The sequence below is a fragment of the Mytilus edulis genome, chromosome 10 (assembly GCF_963676685.1).
Source record: "Mytilus edulis chromosome 10, xbMytEdul2.2, whole genome shotgun sequence".
Taxonomy (NCBI): Eukaryota; Metazoa; Mollusca; class Bivalvia; order Mytilida; family Mytilidae; genus Mytilus; species Mytilus edulis.
In genome coordinates this window covers 28,173,411-28,189,531 of record NC_092353.1, presented here as the reverse complement: position 1 = coordinate 28,189,531, position 16,121 = coordinate 28,173,411, and the positions used below count along the sequence as shown (strand labels likewise).

Below are 16,121 nucleotides of genomic sequence, written 5' to 3'. Positions count from 1 at the left end.
AATACAAATTCAAAATTTCAAAATGGCATGTTTTGAGTTTGTGATTATTCTATTTGTGGTTCCGTAACTATAACGATATAAATCAAATATACTGCTAATTCTGACCTAATCATGAATCAAAGAATCTTTCTTTTTGTAATTCATTGCATCGATTGGATACTTCAAGCAGCAATGCAAATCTTCCCATAGTGTATATACATTTCCTCTCATATATTTTACCTTAACTTTGTCTCATTAAAAGCTCTTCTTACCATTTCTACTATTCCATGCTTACTCACAATGGATGGTTAAGTTTTCCCTACATGAACAATATTGAAAAGTACAACCTAAAAAGATGGACTCTGATTTTTGTATTGAGGCAATAAAATATTAATAAAAGTTATCAATTAAACCCATTAAAGTAATTTTATCTATTCTGATCCATATCAGTTCAGACCTAACGAAGTTTTATAAATTATTAATAAATTCAGTATGAAATAGTAAAAAAAAATGCAAAATCATAAAGCTTAATGCATTCAAAAGATTTAAAAAGAACAAAACAAATCCTTTCATTAAAGATTTAGTAGATTCATATAAAGCTGATGATGGTATCGATAACAATTTTTTAGAATCTTTATGAGAAAGTAATTACTATAATGTTTCCAATGGGACTGTTTTACTCAAATGACAACTATTATCAAATGTAAAAATCCAAATCAGAAAATAACAGGTTATGTAAAACATTTCAACAGAAAAATTACAGCCTAATTTATGTACAAAATAACAAACAACAAGAATGTGTCCATAGTACATGGATGCCCCACTCACACTATCATTTTCTATGTTTAGTGGACTGTGGAATTGGACTAAATTCTCTAATTTGGCATTTAAATTAGAATGATCATACCATAGGGGACATGTATACTAAGTTTCAAGTTGTCAGACTTCAACAATCATATCATAGGGGACATGTATACTAAGTTTCAAGTTGATTGGACTTCAACTTCATCAAAAACTACCTTGATCAAAAACTTTAACCTGAAATTTGCAATATCATTTTCTATGTTCAGTAAACCGTGAAATTGGGGTAAAAACTCTCATTTGGCATTAAAATTAGAAAGATCATATCATAGGGCACATGTGTACTAAGTTTCAAGTTAATTGGACTTCAGCTTAATCAAAAACTACCTTGACCAAAAACTTTAACCTGAAGCAGGACAGACAGACGAACAAACGAATGGACGAACGAAGGGATGGATGAACAAACAGATCGACGCACAGACCAGAAAACATAACACCCCTCTACTTTAGTAGGTGGGGCATAAAAAACAAACATGTAACATAGAATCAAATGTCAACCACTGAATTACAGGCTTCTGTCACTTAGGTGTGGCCAGGTTCAACATGTTAGTGGCCACAACCCTTCCCTCATTCATGGGACAGTGGTGCAACAGAACAATACAACAACTGTATAAAATACTAAACAAACAACACACATGATCAACAGCAACAAACAACAACCACTGAATTACAGGCTCCTGACTTAGGACAGCTTCATATAGAATGTGGCAGAGTTAAACATGCTAGCAGGCACCCAACCCTTCCCTAACCAGGGACAGTGGTGCAAGGATGATCCAGGAGAGCCAAATAGGGGCACAAGCCCCTTTTATGGAGCTTAAATTACATATAACAAATGCATAGAAGTGTTAAGCATTAAGAAGTATTACTCCAAATGTTGGCTTTTAAGAGAGTCCCCCTTTTTCAAAATTCAGGATTTGCACCTGGAAATTACAATATTGAATATTTGGTCAAGTCCCTCTCCTTATAAGTCATTTGATCTTTGATAAAAGTGTTATTATCTAGAAAAGTTTTCATTGGATTAAAAAATTCTTTAAGGGGAGAAAACTCACTTTCAATTTTATAAGGATAAAGAAGAGTAATCTCCCTTGCAGTAAATATGGTCTTAAAGTGTAACAAATAGCGCTTTAAAAATTGTGTTTTCTATAAACAAATCTACAAATTAAATCTATATTAAAATCTTTTTAGAAATATAATAATATCTAATGTTAAACTTGAAAGATAATATTTATTATTTTTATCAAATGGATGATGTATTAGCAATATCAAAACCAGTATCACATTTATTCCAGACAACAATTAAATAAGCAATTCCAAAGGAAGTATATTTCCACATTTTTTGCCCTACACATATTTATGACTTGCTAGAGTCTTAGTTTAGTAGTTAAATAATTATTTTTCTATCTTATTAGTTTTGTAGAATGTAACAAATTACAACTTGAAGGATTATCGACACAAATACAGTCAAAACACAGCTACAGATTATATAATCTTCTGACAAAGGCCTGACTACCCATCACCTAACAAAATGAATTTATTCCATTAACACACAAAAACAAAAGTCCAATCCATTTCTATTCCTCGTTTATTTCAATTTCTATCCTAGTCAACTATCCTAGTATACAAATAAATCATTATTACATTTTTATAAATTCAATTAGTTAGACCAATGTATCATTGTTAAAAGTCACAAAATCTCAGATTTGGCAAGAAAAAATTTGAACATGTCAAACACGTCTTGAAAACATATCAGTTTAGCACTTTCACTTTTAGTGATGTGTGGGGTAGGAAATAAATGTCTTAAAGAAGTTGACTGATTATTTTAACATTGATTATACCTTCAAACTAAAGTACAGCTAAGGCAGCTGATCTGTTTTCCTTTCATTCTAATTGTTTGATGTTTGTTGTACAATTGTCTCACCAATAAACTATGAATGTTTGTCTCAGTTTTTTTTTATATACTGTAAAAGCAGAAATTTTCGTGGAGGATTTAATTTCGTTTATTTCTTTGAAAGAATAAATCCACGAAATTAATCAAAGTGATGGAAATCACTCATGGAAAGATTAGAAGAGTAGTTTGAATTATTTCATATTAAGGTATGGTGGGGGAAAATGAACATTTATAAAGCACTTTTACTGAAAATTGCAATTACAGCAGGTCTTTAGAAGGAAACTTGCTTTTCCAGTATGAGGATAAAACGAGCCCAAATTAAATAATATGGGTGTCTTAATTTGCACAATTTTATTTAAACTGCAGTTTATATCTTATCGAAATTATGTTGCCGGTTCTGAACAGGTTTAAAAAAAAAAAAAAAAAAAATGCAAAAATTCTTCTAGTAAATGTTACCAACTATCCTTGTAAGACATAAATCTGGACCAACATTTTTCAAACTTTCAAGTGTCAACAACAAAAATTGAAAAATGTTGTTTTGGGGCATTTTGTAAGTTGAAACAAAGGTTATATGGCATTGAAGATTAAAAGTTTGAGTGCCTTTTGATCATTTTTTAAAGTATTTTTCAACACAGGGCATTGAAAATGTACTTTTTCAACGTTAACCAATTAAAAAACTTATCTTATTGAATTGTGGATTCTTTCTTGATTGTAAAAATATATATTCACTTCTAATAAAAATTCCAAATTACTAAAATAGACATACTGATTGATGGGAAATAAACTAATAAACAATGGTTTGTTATAATTAAAAGTTTTTAAATTTTTAAACTGTTTCAAGCCAATTCCTGATAAAAAAAAAGTGTACTAATTTAATTGTTGATTAATTACAGATGATTATTAGAAATTTATCAAGTAAATTATAGGCCTTATTTGAATACCTTTTATTTATTCATATTTACATTCATATTTCATTTTTTTTAAGATCTTGTTAATCCATTAATAATTTATCTTTCAGATATAATTTACAGAATCACTATATGTAATGTAGATCAAAAGTAATTGGCAATAAATAAATCTATCATCCTTATAAATACCAAACATCTAATATACACATTTGTGGATTCAATTATGAGGTCAAATACTTGTGTATTAAGAATTATATGTATATTTAGTGTTCTGTATAATTATGTAAGACTGAGGTTGATAGGTAATGTGGTCAATTTGATTGGCAGTTTAGGAGGTGGGGCATTGTAATTAATTGTTTAGTGATAATGACAGTTGTCAATCATACTTCTAGTTGAATCAATACCCAGTTACCTAATCAATATATAATGTTTTTTAAAAAAAAGCCTGCACATCAACACACCTTAATGACATACATTCTTGAATGAACTGCTCCAATAATATACCCAGTTTTTTTCAGTTTATATGTGAATATGTGAATTAGAAAATGCCTGTACCAAGTCAGGAATATGACAGTTGTTATCCATTCGTTTGATGTGTTTGGACTTTTGATTTTGCCTTTTGATTTTTGATTTTCCTTTTTGAATTTTCCTCGGAGTTCAGTATTTTTGTGTTTTTACTTTTTATGTGCACATACATGAGAACCATAGGAAACTATATTTCAGTGTGAATACATTTAGTAACAGTAGCTAACCTGTCCTGTTGTTATGGAGGCCGGTGCCTAAGTAAAGATTTAGAACAAGTTCTAATCTTTCCAAAAACCACAGGAAAGTTTTACCTTATATAATATCACTTCCATTTAATGGAAACCACAAAATTAAATCCCCATGAAATCTTATAAAGTAACAAAACCACGAAATTTTAACCCCATGAAAGTTAATGTTTCTACAGTACCATAAATACCAAATATAACTTTTGTGAAAGGGCACATAACATTTGCCCTGCCTACATCTGGAGAATTTGTTTTTTCCACTTTAATACCTACAGCTTTTTATTGCACACCTTCATTTTACAGATAGCACAGTCAAATATCAAGGAAAGTCATAATGAACATGTCAATCAAGTTATCATATCCTTCTGATATATTCTGGAAATAAAACTTTGCAAAATTTTTAGGCTCTGAAGCATGAGTGGTCTACCTGCATCTTCAACTATGGCCAATTTTAAGTAAAAATCAGCTTATAAGGGAAACAACTCTATTAAAGAGTTAACTGACAATTTCGGTAAGGTTGACATATTTGTTGATCTAATATCCTGCTTTTAAAGTTTGCATTTATCTATTATAGTTTTTAAGATAACAAGATCTTCCTACTCTCATTTTTAATATATTAGGCAAAAATTGCATACAACTTGCAAAAAGAATTTAGATAAATCTAACCAGGAATTGTCTGACCATTTTGGTCATGTAGACTTATTTTCACATCTTGTCTTTCATAAATATTTCATTTAATGCAATTTTCTCTATTTGGACCAGTAGTTTCAGATGACTTGTGTAAAAGTAAACAGATGACCATGTATGACACAAAATGACGAGAAAAACTTAAGCTTACCTCGCATTTCGGCCAGGTTGGCTAAAACAGCAAGGTAATTATTTCTTCATCTGAAAGAAATCCTTAATCTTGGACATGAATAATTTATTTCATGTTTCATCATTTTTGTGATATTTTTAAATTTTTTTTTTTTTTTTTTTTTTTTAGAAAATCAGATAACTGTCCATTCATTAGTTCTTCATTTACTTTTGTTCTATTGTTTTATTTTGAAAGCAAAGAATTTTAGAAAATGAGTTTTATCTGTCTACAAAAAAAAATGAACAAACCGTTTCAAGAGAATATCTTAATAGAAATCTACAGTATTCTATATTATAACATATTGTATTGTATTTATCTTAGCCATTAAACAGTAGGAAACTTTAATCTATGGAAAAAATTATGTGCAACCTTGAATTCTGTATTATATAAAGTGGTTGACCCAAATAAAAATAAAAAGACAGAAACTCACCTTTTACCTTTTCTGTGAAACAAATTCATGGCAATTATATAATCAGATAGAACAAGTGAAATAGAGTCAATTCAAATGTCTCTGTTCACATATATCATTTGAATATTAATATACAAAGAGGGGTGTAACAGTGGTATCTGCACGGAACATAGTTGCCTTTAAAATTGCCTTTTCACGATGAATGAATTAAAAATTTCTTGCACATTGATCTTTTTACCGATTTCATGAAACACGGTAAATAACGAACCTTTTTCATGGCAGCACTTCAAATAAAAATGGCAAAACACGTTGCACAAAGCATTACCCTTTACCACCCTCCTTGATCCTTGATCACACTATCAAATAATATTTACTGGACTTAAAAATGTGCATTATCCAAGAAATATTAGAACAATTAACTTTCAACACTAGAGAGTTCGAGTTATGTCACCAAAAGCATAGCATGTTAAGGTAAAATTGACACCTCCGCAGAATTTGCCTCTTGAAATTTTATAAAATAAATTCCAATTTGAATTGTCTAACAAATGGATGCTTTCGAGTTCTGTAATTGACTTACAGTTGTGGTTTGGTCTTTATTCTGACAATAAATTTGTGATTCTTTAATGCATTAGCTCTATTTGACTTTAAACAGCGGAACACAGGAAATCTAATTAGAGATTATTCAAAGTTCACTCAGCTATTTCACTTCTGTAATTTCTTGGTTTTCCCCATTCAGAACATGAAATATTTGTAGATATTTATATTATAGCCAATGGACTGATAAAAAAATTAAATCAATATTTTCAAAATTTTGGGCCTTCCTGAAGTAACTTTAGTATGAATCCTCAGATCCTTATGGAATGACTAAAACATAAAGGATTTACAGAGGCAGCATACATAGCACAACCAAAACCATCTTACTCAGACACAGATACAGACAGGAATTACGTATCAGGCTGGCACCCCCAGAAAAATGGTTAACTTGAAAAAGGTAAAATAACATCACTGTATCAGAGACTGTTATATACTTATATTAACTCAAGACAAGTGTTAGGAACCTGATGTTCAGTAGTTTTCGTTTGTTCATGTGGTTCATAAGAGTTTCTTGTTTTTTATATAGATTAGACTGTTGGTTTTCCTGTTTGGTTGCATGATTTTACAATAGTCATATTTTGGGACCCTTGATAGCTTGCTGTTTGGTGTGAGCTAAAGCTCTGTGTTGAAGAGTCAAAACTGACCTATAATGGTTACCTTTTTTTACCTATAATTGTTTTCTTTTACATATTGTGACTTGGATAAGGAGTTGTCTCATTGGCATTCATACCACATCTTCTTATATCTAATTAGTTGTAGCAATATATGAGAGTGTTAATTCACTGTCTCTAGTTCAGCTTGTAAATGAGTTTCCCATTGGCTAGAGGTATAGAGGGGAGGGTTGAGATTTCAAAAAACATGTTTAACCTCGCTGCAATTTTGCGCCTGTCCCAAGTCAGGAGCCTCTGGCCTTTGTTAGTCTTGTATAATTTTTAATTTTAGTTTCTTGTGTATAACTCGGAGTTTAGTATGACTTCCATTATCACTGAACTAGTATACATATTTGTTATGGGGCCAGCTGAAGGACGCCTCTGGGTGCAAGAGTTTCTCGCTACATTGAAGACAATTGAAGGCTGTTGTCTGCTCTTTGGTTGGGTTGTTGTCGCTTTGACATATTCCCTATTTACATTCTCAATTTTATTCCCATAATGATACAGCAACTGATGACCTTTGACTAGAACTGTATAAGACACATTCATTATAAAGTCATGTTACAACACAACAGGATGTCACATAAGTGAACAAAAAACTGTTTGCTATTCATAATTGTACAAATTTATTAGATTTTAAAATGCTTTTTGAATTTCATTTCCTTCCAGAATTTTAAATGGTGGTTAATTGTTTGCCAGAATAAAGGGGTGTGGGAGGGGGTAAATGTATGTACATTTTAATTAGGTGTGACTGCACATGCAAAATCGTAATAATTCTAACTTAAAACAAATCGTTTCTTTAATTATTTTCAAAATTCATTTCTAAATAAGGCCTGTTCCATTTCTAGACTCCAAAAATAATGGTACGTACATTAGCAAAGTTTACACCTAGGAATAGGTCATGTATCTTTTTAATATATTAGTTTTAAGTGAGTATGAAAATTTAAACGTTCGATCTATTTTACTAAGTTTGTATTAATATTTGTTATGCATAAATGTGTTTTGCTCCGCCACTTACAGATACAAAGCTATAACATCATCTTCAATATCATATTTTACCACCAGATACATTTTAACAGCACTATTAACAAGTCTGACCTGACAAAAAGCTCCTAATGACAACAAACAAGAATCAAATTGCAGTAAAGCTAACAGACATTAATTCCTGTATCGGTTCTATATATCTTTTGTCTCTGTGATAATATTATCCTCTCATATGGTGTATAATTTCTATAAATTATAGAAAACAAATAGGTATAGTGGTGTCCTGTAACAGTCGATACCATATTGTTTGTTGACGGAGAACTCTATCATTAGACTAGGATTGCCCCCAATTCCTATACAATTTAATGATAATCTGAGCAGTTATCCATGGTTAATTGTCGGATGATATTTCCTACAATAACATGTCATCATAGACATTGTTTTTATGGAGTCATTCCATAAAGATTTAATAAGTTCCGGTAATGTTAATGATACATGAAAAAATCTCCATCCTAAAAAACATCAGTTTTTCTAACATACATTTTTTTACTGTATATTATGAGAGAAAAAAAAAAGACCATCACCTTTGATTTCAAGTAAAATGGTTTCTATGAATTATAAAAAAAAACATAATTTAACTACGATTAATATCACTGCAAATGATGACATCATAAAATAAAAGTCATCGTTTTAACCACAACAATTTGTTGATAAAATAAAGAAACTACAAGAAAATCTCATCAAATTTAAATTACCCAAGCCCTCATGAAGTCAAAGATTTGCTAAGGAAAACCCCAATTATAATTGAGACAAATAAAACAAAATTGAAGGAGCACAATGGCTTTATAATGGTCAATATTCTGAGAAATTATCATTAAATTCTTTCTTGGGTTTAAAGAGTTGTTGAGTCAAATATCGAATAGAGGGACGAATGAATGAACAGACAGACAGACAAACAAACAGACATACAGACTGTGAATCTGCCATCCACTTTAGAAAGGAGCAGGTATAATGAATCCAGTAGTTTATAGATCTTTAAACAAATGAGTAATTAAAGAACCTTAGTGAGCCTGCTCACATACCCCACGTCCCCACACTGTCACTGGACAAATAAAATAACTCCTAGAAAAACTAGAGGCTCTAAAGAGCCTGTGTCGCTCACCTTGGTCCATGTGAATATTAAACAATGGACACAGATGGATTCATGACAAAATTGTGTTTTGGTGATGGTGATGTGTTTGTAGATCTTACTTTACTAAACATTCTTGCTGCTTACAATTATCTCTATCTATAACAGTACTTTCTGTGGAAAATGTTATTGAAAATCTTCAAATTTTAAGAAAATTGTTAAAAATTGACTATGAAGGGCAATAACTCCTTAGGGGGTCAATTGACTATTTTGGTCAGACTGACTTATTTTTAGTTCTTACTTTGCTGTACATTATTGCTGTTTACAGTTTATCTCTATCTATAATAATATTCAAGATAATAACCAAAAACAGCAAAATTTCCTTAAAATTACCATTTCAGGCAGCAACCCAACAACGGAATGTCTGATTCATCTGAAAATTTCAGGGCAGACAGATCTTGACCTGATGAACAATTTTACCCCATGTCAGATTTGCTCTAAATGCTTTGGTTTTTGAGTTATAAGCCAAAAACTGCATTTTACCCCTATGTTCTATTTTTAGCCATGGTGGCCATCTTGGTTGGTTGGCCGGGTCACCTGACACATTTTTAAATCTAGATACCACAATGATGATTATGGCCAAGTTTGGTTAAATTTGGCCCATTAGTTTCAGAGGAGAAGATTTTTCTAAAAGATTACTAAGATTTACGAAAAATGGTTAAAAAATTGACTATAAAGGGCAATAACTCCTAAAGTGGTCAACTGACCATTTTGGTCATGTTGACTTATTTGTAGATCTTACTTTGCTGAACATTATTGCTGTTTACAGTTTATCTCTATCTATAATAATATTCAAGATAATAACCAAAAACAGCAAAATTGCCTTAAAATTACCATTTCAGGGGCAGCAACCCAACAACGGAATGTCAGATTCTTCTGAAAATTTCAGGGCAGATAGATCTTGACCTGATGAACAATTTAACTGTGTCAGATTTGCTCTAAATGCTTTGGTTTTTGAGTTATAAGTCAAAAACTGCATTTTACCCCTATGTTCTATTTTTAGCCATGGCGGCCATCTTGGTTGGTTGGGCGGGGCACCGGACACATTTTTTAAACTAGATACCCCAATGATGATTATGGCCAAGTTTGGTTAAATTTGACCCAGTAGTTTCAGAGGAGAAGATTTTTCTAAAAGATTACTAAGATTTACGAAAAATGGTTAAAAATTGACTATAAAGGGCAATAACTCCTAAAGTGGTCAACTGACCATTTTGATCATGTTGACTTATTTGTAGATCTTACTTTGCTGAACATTATTGCTGTTTACAGTTTATCTCTATCTATAATAATATTCAAGATAATAACCAAAAACAGCAAAATTTCCTTAAAATTACCATTTCAGGGGCAGCAACCCAACAACGAAATGTCCGATTCATCTGAAAATTTCAGGGCAGATAGATCTTGACCTGTTGAACAATATTACCCCATGTCAGATTTGCTCTAAATGCTTTGGTTTTTGAGTTATAAGCCAAAAACTGCATTTTACCCCTATGTTCTATTTTTAGCCATGGCGGCCATCTTGGTTGGTTGGCCGGGTCACCGGACACATTTTTTAAACTAGATACCCAAATGATGATTGTGGCCAAGTTTGGTTAAATTTGGCCCAGTTGTTTCAGAGGAGAAGATTTTTGTAAAAGTTAACGCAGGACGACGACGGACGACGAAGACGACGACGGACGACAACGGACGCCAAGTGATGAGAAAAGCTCACTTGGCCCTTTGGGCCAGGTGAGCTAAAAAATTGAATCATAATTTCCTGTCGATATGCACATCTTCATAGTATGTCCTTATTATCTACAAAGTTTCATGAAATTCTGTTGTGTAATGTTTCAGAGGAGTTGCAATGACAAACTGTTGCAGTGGTTTATTGAAGCAAATAAGTTCAAAGGGGCATAACTCCTAGAAAAAAATTTGAATCGTAATTTCCTGTCAATATGCACATCTGCATAGTATGTCCTTATTATCTAACAAGGTTTCATAAAATTCTGTTGTGTGGTTTCAGAGGAGTTGCAATGACAAATTGTTGCAGTAGTATATTGAAGCAAATAAGTTCAAAAGGGCGCAACTGCTAGAAAAAACTAGAGGCTCTAAAGAGCCTGTGTCGCTCACCTTGGTCTATGTGCATATTAAACAAAGGACACAAATGGATTCATGACAAAATTGTATTTTGGTGATGGTGATGTGTTTGAAGTTCTTACTTTACTGAACGATTTTGCTTCTTACAATTATATCTATAATGAACTTTGCCCATTAGTAACAGAGAACTATATTTGGTAAAAATTTACATATATTTACCAAATTAATGAAAATTGTTAAAAATTGACTATAAAGGGCAATAACTCCTTAAGGGGTCAATTGACCATTTAGGTCATGTTGACTTATTTGTAGATCTTACTTTGCTGAACATTATTGCTGTTTACAGTTTATTGCTATCTATAATAGTATTCAAGATAACCAAAAACAGCAAAATTTCTTTAAAAATTACCAATTGGAGGGCAGCAACCCAACAACCAGTTGTCCAATTCATCTGAAAAATTCAGGGCAGATAGATATTGACTTGATTAACAATTTAACTTCTTGTCAGATTTGCTCTAGATGCTTTGAATTCATAGTTATAAGCCAAAAACTGCATTTTACCCCTATGTTCTATTTTTAGCCGTGGCGGCCATCTTGGTTGAATGGCCAGGTCATCGGACACATTTTTCAAACTAGATACCCCAAAGATGATTGTGGCCTGGTAGTTTCAGTGGAGATTTTGTAAAAGATTACTTAGATTTATGAAAAATGGTTAAAGATTGACTATAAAGGGCAATAACTCCTAAAGGGGTCAACTGACCATTTTGGTCATGTTGACCTATTTGTAGATCTTACTTTGCTGAACATTATTGCTGTTTACAGTTTATCTCTATCTATAATAATATTCAAGATAATAACCAAAAACAGCAAAATTTCCTCAAAATTACCAATTCAGGGGCAGCAACCCAACAACCGATTGACCGATTCATCTGAAAATTTCAGGGCAGATAGATCTTGACCTGATAAACATTTTTATCCCTGTCAGATTTCCTCAAAATGCTTTGGTTTTTGAGTTATAAGCCAAAAACTGCATTTTACCCCTATGTTCTATTTTTAGCGGTGGCAGCCATCTTGGTTGGTTGACCAGGTCACGCCACACATTTTTTAAACTAGATACCCCAAAGATGATTGTGGCCAAGTTTGGATTAATTTGGCCCAGTAGTTTCAGAGGAGAAGATTTTTGTAAAAGATTAATTTAATTTATGAAAAATGGTTAAAATTGACTATAAAGGGCAATAACTCCTAAACGGGTCAACTGACCATTTTGGTCATGTTGACTTATTTGTAGATCTTACTTTGCTGAACATTATTGCTGTTTACAGTTTATCTCTATCTAAAATAATATTCAAGATAATAACCAAAAACAGCAAAATTTCCTCAAAATTACCAATTCAGGGGCAGCAACCCAACAACCGATTGACTGATTCATCTGAAAATTTCAGGGCAGATAGATCTTGACCTGATAAACATTTTTATCCCTGTCAGATTTCCTCAAAATGCTTTGGTTTTTGAGTTATAAGCCAAAAACTGCATTTTACCCCTTTGTTCTATTTTTAGCCGTGGCGGCCATCTTGGTTGGTTGACCAGGTCACGCCACACATTTTTAAAACTAGATACCCCAAAGATGATTGTGGCCAAGTTTGGATTAATTTGGCCCAGTAGTTTCAGAGGAGAAGATTTTTGTAAAAGATTACCTTAATTAGCGAAAAATGGTTAAAAATTGACAATAAAGGGCAATAACTCCTAAACGGGTCAACTGACCATTTTGGTCATGTTGACTTATTTGTAGATCTTACTTTGCTGAACATTATTGCTGTTTACAGTTTATCTCTATCTATAATAATATTCAAGATAATAACCAAAAACAGCAAAATTTCCTCAAAATTACCAATTCAGGGGCAGCAACCCAACAACCGATTGACCGATCCATCTGAAAATTTCAGGGCAGATAGATCTTGACCTGATAAACATTTTTACCCCATGTCAGATTTGCTCTAAATGCTTTGGTTTTTGAGTTATAAGCCAAAAACTGCATTTTACCCCTATGTTCTATTTTTAGCCGTGTCGGCCATCTTGGTTGGTTGACCGGGTCACGCCACACATTTTTTAAACTAGATACCCCAATGATGATTGTGGCCAAGTTTGGTTTGATTTGGCCCAGTAGTTTCAGAGGAGAAGATTTTTGTAAAAGTTAACGACGACGGACGACGACGACGACGGACGACGGACGACGACGGACGACGGACGCCAAGTGATGAGAAAAGCTCACTTGGCCCTTCGGGCCAGGTGAGCTAAAAATTGAAACATAATTTCCTGACGATATGCACATCTGCATAGTATGTCCCTATTATCTAAAAAGGTTTCATGAAATTCTGTTTTGTGGTATGGGAGGAGTTGCAATGACAAGAAACAGGACTGATGGACTGACAAACGGACTTGGTGGAGTATAATAATAGTAACAAAAGTGTTATTTGCAGGGTCTTTGAATGGGTTTAAAGACAGTGTATGTGCTACTTATGATATATTCCTTCAAAGTCAAAATTTCTTACAGGTAAAATTTCGCAGTAATAATTTTTTTAATTCCTTACAGCAACATGTAAATTGATAATTCTACAATGAATGTGTTAATGACTGAACTAGTTAATGATATTGCCAGAGGCTGTTGATAAAAGGTTAAACACAAATTGATTCCAAATTGGCTCATGGTAAACAAAAAATAATAACTATATCCATCGTCTATATGATAATAACTATATCCATCGTCTAAACTGTTTCTACCAGACATAAAGAATGTCCTTCCATACACTTCATCTATTTAACACTACTGAAGTTTATTAGTAATTCGAAACATTATCCATAGATTTCAGAACCGCGACAATTAACATTTTCCTGGATTTAATGAATAGACAAGGAAAAGCTATTATAGAGGTGAAATATAGCAAGAAAAGTCTGAAACCCGGATGAATACCAAATGTTCTGTACATATAAATCCACTTAATTAAGAAGATCTTTTTAACCTGCAATATTCTATGTATATTGAGTGTTCGACTAGTGTATAGAAAGAGTAGATTCTAAACATGGAAATGAGCTTTATCCTGATATGAAAAATGAATATTCTATACTCTTGTCTGTACTATATAATATATAAGTAAGATTAAAGAAATTAAAAGTGCATATTTTGTGTCAGTATATATAAATTAAAACCTCAATAATGTTTGATTTAATTTAGCACTTATTTTCTTATTTGATTGTAATTTTGGCTGTTGCCCAGATTCAGAATACAATGCAAATTATTGACCTCAATCCTAGAAAATACCATTATTACAGCATTTTCTTATTTGTGAATTTAAAAGTATAACAATAATTCTGCAATTGACACCTCATGAGAAGTAAACGAAACTTTTATTACATACAGCACCTATTATCAAAGATCGTTTTACTGTGCCTAACCGATCACCTTTGGGGTATTATAATACCTACAGTGTTACCTGGATAAAAAATTGTCAACACAATTTGTCCATTTAAACTGTACAATAGGTTTTGTGAGAGATTATCAATAGGTGGTCATTTAACTACCTGTAGATTTTACCTGGTTGTTTTTTGCCCTAAATTTTTTTTTCAGGTAGTTAAATGACCACCTATTGATAATCTCTCACAAAACCTATTGTACAGTTTAAATGGACAAATTGTGTTGACAATTTTTTATCCAGGTAAGACTGTAGGTATTATAATACCCCAAAGGTGATCGGTTAGGCACAGTAATGTGAGACAGGTATTTTAAATCATAAGTCGAACAAATAATTATAAAACAGGTTCAAGATTTCAAAACTTAAAAGGTCTTGCAAAAAACATGAAACAAATATTAGCTTTTCACTTAGACTTAAATTGTACGCGTTACATAATTGTTGCATAAAGTTGTAACAACACGTTTTTATGTCATTTGACGGGGAAATCCAAGAGAAACTTCACTTCTACCAGCTTCTTTCCATTAAGTCTGGTCAAAGTGTGATTGCAAATCTATTAGTTAGAATTGATTTATTTAAGCTAACTTTTAAGTCATTTAATCTTGTAGCACTGATGCAGAAGATATGAATTTCCTACCACCTCCGATGTCAGAAAAGCTCATTTTTATCCATTAATAGCCTATTTACAGACTATAAAGAACTCATTAGAAAAAACTACTTGACAATCAGTACGTGTATTGATTAGGGACCAATCAGGGTTACATAAGCTTCTATCTACTACAAGCACATGGTATTATGGATGGTAATGAGGTCCTCACATCAGAATCACTACTATAAAATTGTTCCATACTTGTCTAGCATTGACGATTGGATATATGATTGTTTTATAATTGACTGTTACAAAAAGTCATCATCATCAAAAATAAGTTAACAGTTTCTAAACAAGTATGTTATACTGTGATTGTCTTCATTAAGGTAGATGGGGTGTCTAAACTATAAACCATAGAAGTTCTTAATAATTTGCCAAAATGTAGTTTATATCCTGCTTGTTTAAGAACATTAATAAAAAGAATGGGTCACCGGACTTATTTTCACACTACAGGTTGTGCAAAATTGTCCGATTTTGTATAGATTATGCATCGAAAAACCCAATTTTCTGTCATAAACGAAAACTACACCATAGAATTTTGAGATAAAATATGAGACGATAGCTCCAATAATATTCTTTCAGATAATAAGAAGAAAAAATGGGGTCACCGGACTCGTTTTCTTGCTACATAATAAAATGGGTAAATTCCTAACACATTCTATTGTAAAAGTAACACCATCTGAATTATCTGCCCTTGCATTTGAGGTGTCTCCCCTGATTTGGCAAAGTTGGAAAAAAATGAATCGAACGAAAGCATTAGTTTTTTGGTAAAATACAACCTTACATATGATTAAACATGGCATTTTCTATATTATAATGAAAAATCTTACACATGAATTACCTA

At 32.2% G+C, this 16,121-nt stretch overlaps 1 protein-coding gene across 11 annotated transcripts in view; it reads right to left on the bottom strand.

Moving 5' to 3' along the window:
* The window catches only part of LOC139490796 (suppressor of lurcher protein 1-like), a 387,332-nt gene that overhangs the window by 97,436 nt on the left and 273,775 nt on the right, over positions 1–16,121 (bottom strand). The window lies entirely within an intron of this gene.